We start from the raw sequence: 8,811 nt of genomic DNA, 5'->3' as shown, positions 1-8,811 counted from the left end.
TGACCCTTGGGCTGGCCTAACCCAAGGGAAAATGAGGCTAGGTGGCGAATGGTAAATTCAAGGTTGGGCCTTGCTGGAGGAGTTTTATTCAAAGTGAACTATCAAGTGGTTCCCATTATAACCCAACCGTGTAAGGAACGCAAAATCCGGGAACATAACACTGATATGACGGAAACTAGGGCGGCAAGAGTGGAACAAAACACCAGGCATAAGGCCGAGCCTTCCACCCTTTACCAAGTATATAGATGCATTAATATAATAAGAGATATTGTGATATCCCAACAAAAATCCATGTTCCAACATGGAACAAACTCCAATCTTCACCTGTAACTAACAACGCTATAAGAGGGGTTGAGCAAAGCGGTAACATAGCCAAACAACGGTTTGCTAGGACAAGGTGGGTTAGAGGCTGAACATGGCAATATGGGAGGCATGGTAAAGCATGTGGTAGGTATCGCAGCATAGGCATAGCAATAGAGCGAGCAACTAGCAAGCAAAGATAGAAGTGATTTCGAGTGTATGGTCATTTTGCCTGAAATCCCACACGGAAGAAGAACGAGTCCATGAAGAAGATAAATGTTACCGGAACCAACCCGAAGAAGCAACACCGGAAAGAAACAAACAACATAGTAAACAAACATCACATAAGCATGGCACGATGCACAACCAAGTATGATGCATGTTCGGATTAATGAGGCATGGCATGGCAAAGTGCACAAGCAATTCTACAAATTAAGTGGAGATCAATATGCAACGAGTTGCATATTAACGAAACACCACAACAAGTTATTTAGCTCGATCTCATTTATGTACTCAACAATATTCAATGTGGTTTAGCATGGCAAGGGGTGAAGCAAAACAACACTACCTATCCAGGCAAGTTTAAATGAGGCCGGAAACAACGAACAACAATTCCGGAAAATCCCCATATGCATATTTTGGTTATGGTACTGTTCTGCCCTAAACCATATTTTATAGTTGTTAAACATGCAAAGAGATGCCACCATGTTAAACTAGTCAAAATTCTACCCCATTTACATATAAAGATTATTTAAAACCGAGCTACGGTTATTTAGTTATGAATTAAAGCATTTTAACATGGCATATGAGCAAATTTAAACAAACAACATTTTAAATATTTTAAACATGGAAGAAAGTGGCATATTATGAAACTAGATGAAATTCTAGTCAAATTACATATAGAGATCATTTTAATCCGGTGCACGGTTATTTAATTATGAGCAATGCAAGAAAATGGCATTTCTGTAATATGCATGTTCAGGAAAATTTAGCAAAACATCCAAGGGAAAAAATGACCACGGGCTGAAACTTAACTGGCCCATCAGTTGGAAAAGGAAAAAAAGGAAGGAGCCCTGGGGTCAGCTCACCCATGGGCTTGGACCGGTGGGTGGAGGAGGAAGCTGGGACGCGGGGCTTGCGGCTAGGCCTGAAGCGCGCTTGTGGCCCAAGAACAGAGAAGGGCCGGCTCGGGGCGATGCAGCCAACGGGCACGGGCGCTGCTCGTCCTCCTCTGCTCGATTGAAACAAAGGAGCGGCGCAGCGAGGGATGCAGGGCACAGGGAGGTGCGGCTCTGGCGGCTACGAGGAGGCAAACGGCGACTGGTCTAGGACGGCACGAGGACGGCGCCGACGCGCTCCACGCCCACGGCGGATGGCGGAGCTGGACGGACTCGAGGGAAGGGAGGCGGCTTCAGTCGACCTGCCGACAGCGAGGCCCCGGCGAAGTACAACGAGGGCTCACCGGAGCTCCGGTTGGTGGCGAGGAACAGCAGGCGACAAGGAAAAACTCGACGAGGTAGACTTGGTGCGGGCTTGACGGGGTCCTGCTGGTGGCTTGCCGTCGGCGAGGTTCAGTGGGGGCGGCGGGATCGTGAGGTGGACGCGCGCTCGGGCCCTGCTGCCTTTTGGGGTGGGGCGCTGGGCATCTTTAGAGCGGGTGCTCGGGTAGAGGATCTCGTGCTCTCGGACGAGGGGAGGCGCGGGAGATCGAGCGGTTCGATCCAAAGGCGTCCGGGACGGGTGTTGGTCGGGGAAGAAGGAGATCGGGCAGTGGTTGGCTGCGGTTTGGATCGAGGAAAATCGGGCAAGGAGAATTGGCTAGGTGGTGTGCGGTGGAAAACTGAATGAGGAAGGAGGTGGGTGGATGTGGTTGGCTGGATGTCGACTCCGATGAGGATTTGGAGAGGGGGTGGCGGCGGATGAAGTGGATGGATGCGACATGAGGCCTAGAAACTAGGGTTTTTCTAGTTTATAAAGCAAGTGGATCTAAAAGCAAACTAATGGAAGCCCTCCGATCTAAAATGGACGGCTGAGAAAATACAGGTTAGGAAGTCCACAAAATAAAACGGAGACGTTTTGTAGATGTTTGGGGATGATCCGGACACAACGGTGGCGACAGTCCGAGTCGGGTCCGGGGAAGTTTCGGACACGCGCGAGGGGTCGATGCACTGTGCAAACAGGGGGGTAGGCTGGGCCTAGGCTGTGTAGGAGAGGTCTCAGGTTGAGAAGAAAGAGATGGAAATGCAGCCCGGCAAGGTTTCCGGAGACCGAAAACGTCTGACGTTAGACCGGCTATATTGCCGCTATAGTTTAACGGTTGGGCTATCAAACGAACTCTGAGTGCGATGAAACTTGACAGGCGGTCTATCTACACTATAATAAGACCACACGCCAACTTTCAACCCAATCCGAGAACATTTTCCGGCCACTTATAAAATACAATTTTGGACGTGCCGTGGGCGCGTGCAAGTGTGTCTGGGCTCAGAACAGACAACAGACGGAACTGGGGGAACCCGGACGGATGCAAGTTTTGAAAACATGCAGATGCAATGCGGATGATGACATGACAAGATGCGACACGCAAGCAAATGACAAGGCAACAACAGCGAATAACTGGAAGACACCTGGCGCAACGGTCTCGGGGCGTCACATAACCTATTAACCGGAGGCTCAGTGCCAGTTTCTGTTTTTTTGCCTATTTCAGTGTTCCGCAGAAAAGGAATATCAAACGGAATCCAAACAGAATGAAACCTTCGCGAGGATCTTTCTTGGAACAAACGCAATCCAGGAGACTTGGAGTGGAAGTCAAAGACGCAATGAGGCAGCCACGAGGTAGGAGGGCGCGCCCAGGGGGTAGACGCGCCCCCACCCTCGTGGGCCCCATGTAGCTCCACCGACGTACTTCTTTCGCCTAAATATACTCTTATACCCGAAAACATCCTCGAGAGCCACGAAACCACTTTTCCACCGCCGCAACCTTTTGTACCCATGAGATCCCATCTGGGGACCTTTTCCGGCGATCTACGGAGGGGGAATCGATCACGGAGGGCTTCTACATCAACACCATAGCCTCTCTGATGATGTGTGAGTAGTTTACCATGGACCTACGGGTCCATAGTTATTAGCTAGATGGCTTCTTCTCTCTCTTTCATCTTCAATACAAAGTTCTCCTCGATGTTCATGGAGATCTACTCGACGTAATATTCTTTTGCGGTATGTTTGCCGAGATCTGATTAATTGTGGATTTATGATCAAGTTTATCTATGAACAATATTTGGTTCTTCTCTGAATTCTTATATGCATGATTTGATATCTTTGCAAGTATCTTTGAATTATCGGTTTTGTTTGGCCTACTAGATTGATCTTTCTTGCAATGGGAGAAGTGCATAGCTTTGGGTTCAGTCTTGCGGTGTCCTTTCCCAGTGACAGTAGGGGAAGCAAGGCACATATTGTATTGTTGCCATCGAGGATAAGATGGAGTTTATATCATATTGCTTGAGTTTATCCATCTACATCATGTCATCTTGCCTAAAGCATTACTCTGTTCTTATGAACTTAATACTCTAGATGCATGCTGGATAACGGTCGATGTGTGGAGTAATAGTAGTAGATGCAGAATCGTTTTGGTCTACTTAACACGGACGTGATGCCTATATTTCATAATCATGCCTAGATATTCTCATAACTATGCGCTCCTCTATCAGTTGCTCGGCAGTAATTTGTTCACCCACCGTAATACATGCTATCATGAGAGAAGCCACTAGTGAAACCTATGGCCCCCGGATCTATTTTATATCATGTCAATTTCCAATCTACAATTTATACAACAAAAATACCAAAAATATTTATCTTATTATCTTTATCAGATCTCACTTTTGCAAGTGGCCGTGAAGGGATTGACAACCCTTTATCACGTTGGTTGCAAGGTTCTTGATTGTTTATGCAGGTACTAGGTGACTTGCATGTAGTCTCCTACTGGATTGATACCTTGGTTCTCAAAAACTGAGGGAAACACTTACGCTACCTTGCTGCATCACCCTTTCCTCTTCACGGGAAAACCAACGCATTCTCAAGAGGTAGCAAGAAGGATATCTGGCACCGTTTCCGGGGAGATCTATGCTCAAGTCAAGACATACCAAGTACCCATCATAAACTCTTCTCCCTCGCATTACATTATTTGCCATTTGCCTCTCGTTTTCCTCTCCCCCACTTCACACTTGCTGTTTTATTAGCCCCTTTTTCCTTTGCCTTCTCTCGTTGTCCTCTTATTTGCTTAAGCTTGCCATTCTATTGCTATGGCCGAACCAAAGGGGCTAAGGGTTTCCCGGGTTTTAATACCTTGGATAATCCTTCTATCATTCCCAAGCTCATAAATAATGATGTTATGGAAAGACCTACCAGGGTTATCAATGTGAGTTTAAGTAATTTTTATGAAGATGACCTTGGAATTTTTTGTTATTTGCTTGATGAATCTTTGAAAGACGCTTGGTATAGGCTGTTAAGAATCCGAGCCAGCTATGTACCTCAATATCAAATTGAGATATACTTAAAAAGCTTTTATGTCAGCTTACCCTCATCTTTCAAGCAAGTTTTAGATTCTATTTTTGAAAAAGGTTTTCTTGAGGGGGATGCCACCGATACATAGAAAAGATGAAAAAGCTATATTTGGGCACCCCATGAGTGAAAAAGTTGAATCCACCTCTCTTTTGTGTTTTCATCAAAATGAAATTATCAAAGAAATGAAGGTTATCTTAGATGCAAATTTTTGTAGTGTTCTTAATCTTTCCTATACCATTAATGGCCACATGCTTTCACAAAATAGGAATATAAGTGCTCTAGATAAGAAAATCTCTCTTTATCGCCAAAAGGGAAAAGATGACAATACCTAGATCTATTCTTGCTTTTATGGCTAGCTAGGGGCGTTAAACGATAGGGCTTTTTCGGAGGCAACCCAATTTTATTTTTGTTCCTTGCTTTTTGTTCCTGTTTAATAATAGATAAATCATCTATACTCTGTTATGATTGTGTTTTTTATGTTTTAATTAGTGTTTGTGTGAAGTAAAGCCTTTAGGTTCTTCTTGGGTGATTGTTGTTTGATCTTGCTGGAAAAAAACAGAAAGTGTGCGCTCACGGGAATAATTTTTATTTTTTACCAGAGAGCGATAAAATACCAATTCCAACTGTAGTAGATCAATTTACAAATTATTTAGGTCGTCCTAATTATTCAGAATTTGTGGAGTAACATAAGTATTCGAAACCTCCAGATTGCTACAGACTGTTCTGTTTTTGACTGATTCTGTTTTTCGTGTGTTATTTGCTTATTTTGATGAATCTATGGCTAGTATCGGGGGGTATGAACCATAGATAAGTTGCAATACAGTAGGTTTAACACCAAAATAATAAAGAATGAGTTCATTACAGTACCTGAAAGTGGTGGTTTGTTTTCTTATACTAACGGAGCTCATGAGATTTTCTGTTGAGTTCTGTGTTGTGAAGTTTTCAAGTTTTTGGGTAAAGATTTGATGGATTTTGGAACAAGGAGTGGAAAGATCCTAAGATTGGGGATGACCAAGGCACCCCAAGGTGAAATTCAAGGACAACCAAAAGCCTAAGCTTTGGGATGCCCCGGAAGGCATCCCCTCTTTCGTCTTCATCTATCGGTAACTTTACTTGAGGCTATATTTTTATTCACCACATGATATGTGTTTTGCTTGGAGCGTCTTGTATGATTTGAGTCTGTGCTTTTTAGTTTACCACAATCATACTTGTTGTACAAACCTTTTGGGAGAGACACACATGAATCGGAATTTATTAGAATACTCTTTGTGCTTCACTTATATCTTTTGAGCTAGATAATTTTGCTCTAGTGCTTCACTTATAATTTTAGAGCATGGTGATGGTTTTATTTTATAGAAATTATTGATCTCTCATGATTCACTTATATTATTTTGAGAGTCTTTTATAACAGCATGGTAATTTGCTTTGGTTATGAAATTCGTCCAAATATGATAGGCATCCAAGATGGGTATAATAAAAACTTTCATATAGAGTGCACTGAATACTATGAGAAGTTGGATACTTGATGATTGTTTTGAGATATGAAGATGGTTATATTAGAGTCATGCTAGTTGAGTATTTGTGAATTTGAGAAATACTTATGTTGAGGTTTGCAAGTCCTGTAGCATGCACGTATGGTAACCGTTGTGTAACAAATTTGAAGCATGACATGTTTCTTTGATTGTCCTCCTTATGAGTGGCGGTCGGGGATGAGCGATGGTATTTTCCTACCAATCTACCCCCCTAGGAGCATGCGCGTAGTGCTTGGTTTTGATGAGTTGTAGAATTTTGCAATAAGTATGTGAGTTCGTTATGACTAATGTTGAGTCCACGGGTTATACACACTCTCACCCTTCCATCATTGCTAGCCTCTTCAGTACCGTGCATTGCCCTTTCTCACCTCGAGAGTTGGTACAAACTTCACCGGTGCATCCAAACCCCGTGATATGATATGCTCTATCAAACATAAGCCTCATTATATCTTCCTCAAAATAGCCACCATAGCTACCTATTATGGCATTTCCATAGCCATTCCGAGATATATTGCCATGCAACTTTCCACTGTTCCGCTTATTATGAGACGCTTCATCATTGTCATATTGCCTTGCATGATCATGTAGTTGACATCGTATTTGTGGCAAAGCCACCGCTCATAATTTTTTATGCATGTCACTCTTGAATCATTGCACATCCCAGTACACAGCCGGAGGCACTCATATAGAGTCATATTTTGTTCTCGTATCGAGTTGCAATTTTTGAGTTGTAAATAAATAGAAGTGTGATGATCATCATTATTAGAGCATTGTCCCATGTGAGGAAAAAAAGAGAAAGGCCAAAAAAAGAGAAGGCCCCAAAAAAGAAAAAAATGAGAGAAAAAGATAGAAGGGACAATGTTACTATCCTTTTTCCACACTTGTGCTTCAAAGTAGCACCATAATCTTCAGGATAGAGAGTCACTTATTTTTTCACTTTCATATACTAGTGGGAATTTTCAATATAGAACTTGGCCTGTATATTCCAACAATGGGCTTCCTCAAAATGCCCTAGGTCTTCGTGAGCAAGCAAGTTGGATGCACACCCAGTTAGTGTCTTTTGTTGAGCTTTCATACATTTATAGCTCTAGTGCATCCATTTTTTTGACTATGAACGACAGTGGGAGAGGCTCCCACTGACTCTGTATTACTCACAAACCAGTTACATCAGGTGTTACAGGTGGGTGTTTTAGTGGACCCCCGGTCGTAGCCTTAAACTAAACAAATGGCTCACAGACCTTGTATATAAGTAGTTAAGAAAGGGCGCAACCCCTCTTTACAATTGTGCACAAGAAGACCCAACAGGTCTTTTAATCTAGCCAACCATTAATGAAAAGAATGCGGGACCCCTCTGAAGTGCTCATTGTTCCTCTCCATCCACAGGCTCCATGCAGCCATCAAGAAAATGTCCATAAAAAGTGGACGGCTCCAATTCCCTTTCCCAACATGCAACAATGCAAGTTTGTTCCCCGACGTCGGCCATCGCATGCCAACCTTCTCCCAACGTTTCTGGCTAAAGGGTCAAAGGAAAAAGAGGTGCTCGATGGTTTCCTCCGGAGGGTTTCGACAAAGCAAGCAAGCATAGTTATTGCATGCAGTGACGTAGTGCCTACGTCTCAGCATGCCTCTCGTGTTTAAGCGGTCCACAAGCAGCAACCACCCAAACATTTTGAACTTGATTGGACTTCTAGCCTTCGAAAGCCAGGAGAAGGCATCGTCAGCAGTTGTCTCTCTGAAGCAGTGGTCATTGAATTTCATGGAGGAGAAGCCACCCCCAAGATTGCATTCCCAGGTGTCCTTGCAATCCCTCTCCTGGAGCACCTGCATCGATCCTTGCTGGATCGCTCTGACTTCACCTCTTGCCTGAGAAGATAGGGGCAGATGGAAGAGGACACCCGGGTCCATAGCAGTGAGAACATTAGCCACAGATTCATTCTCATTCAGGCAAAAGGAGAATGCCCTAGGGTAAAGCGCCGCGAGGGGGGCATTTTGCTCATCGACAAACCATGTGTCTTTCTAGAAGAGCGAGGAGGATCCATCCCCAAGGGTGATGCTGGTGATCCCTCGAAAAACATCGTTGAGTTGCATAACATCACGCCACCAGAAAGAGCCAACAGGGGCAACTGCGTGCGGGACTTTGCCAGAATAGTATGTATCCCAGATCAAGTTCACCCAGGGTACATCCTCATGGTTGTAGAACTTAAATAGGTGTTTAAGTAAGAGGGCCATATTTTGTGTTTTTATGTCAATGGCTCCCAGACCTCCTTCGCGTTTTGGCCTACAAACCAACTCCCAAGCTACCAATGAGTTATTTTTGACCCATCATTAGAATTCTTGGCCCAAAGATAGTATCTTTGCAATTTATCAAGGTGCTCAATCACCTTAGGGTGTAACTTGATAGTGCACATGGCATAGATGATCA

This window comes from Triticum dicoccoides, chromosome 4A (genome assembly GCF_002162155.2).
Source record: "Triticum dicoccoides isolate Atlit2015 ecotype Zavitan chromosome 4A, WEW_v2.0, whole genome shotgun sequence".
Taxonomy (NCBI): domain Eukaryota; kingdom Viridiplantae; phylum Streptophyta; class Magnoliopsida; order Poales; family Poaceae; genus Triticum; species Triticum dicoccoides.
The sequence above is the reverse complement of the archived record's forward strand: the minus strand, read 5'-3'. Positions refer to the sequence as shown.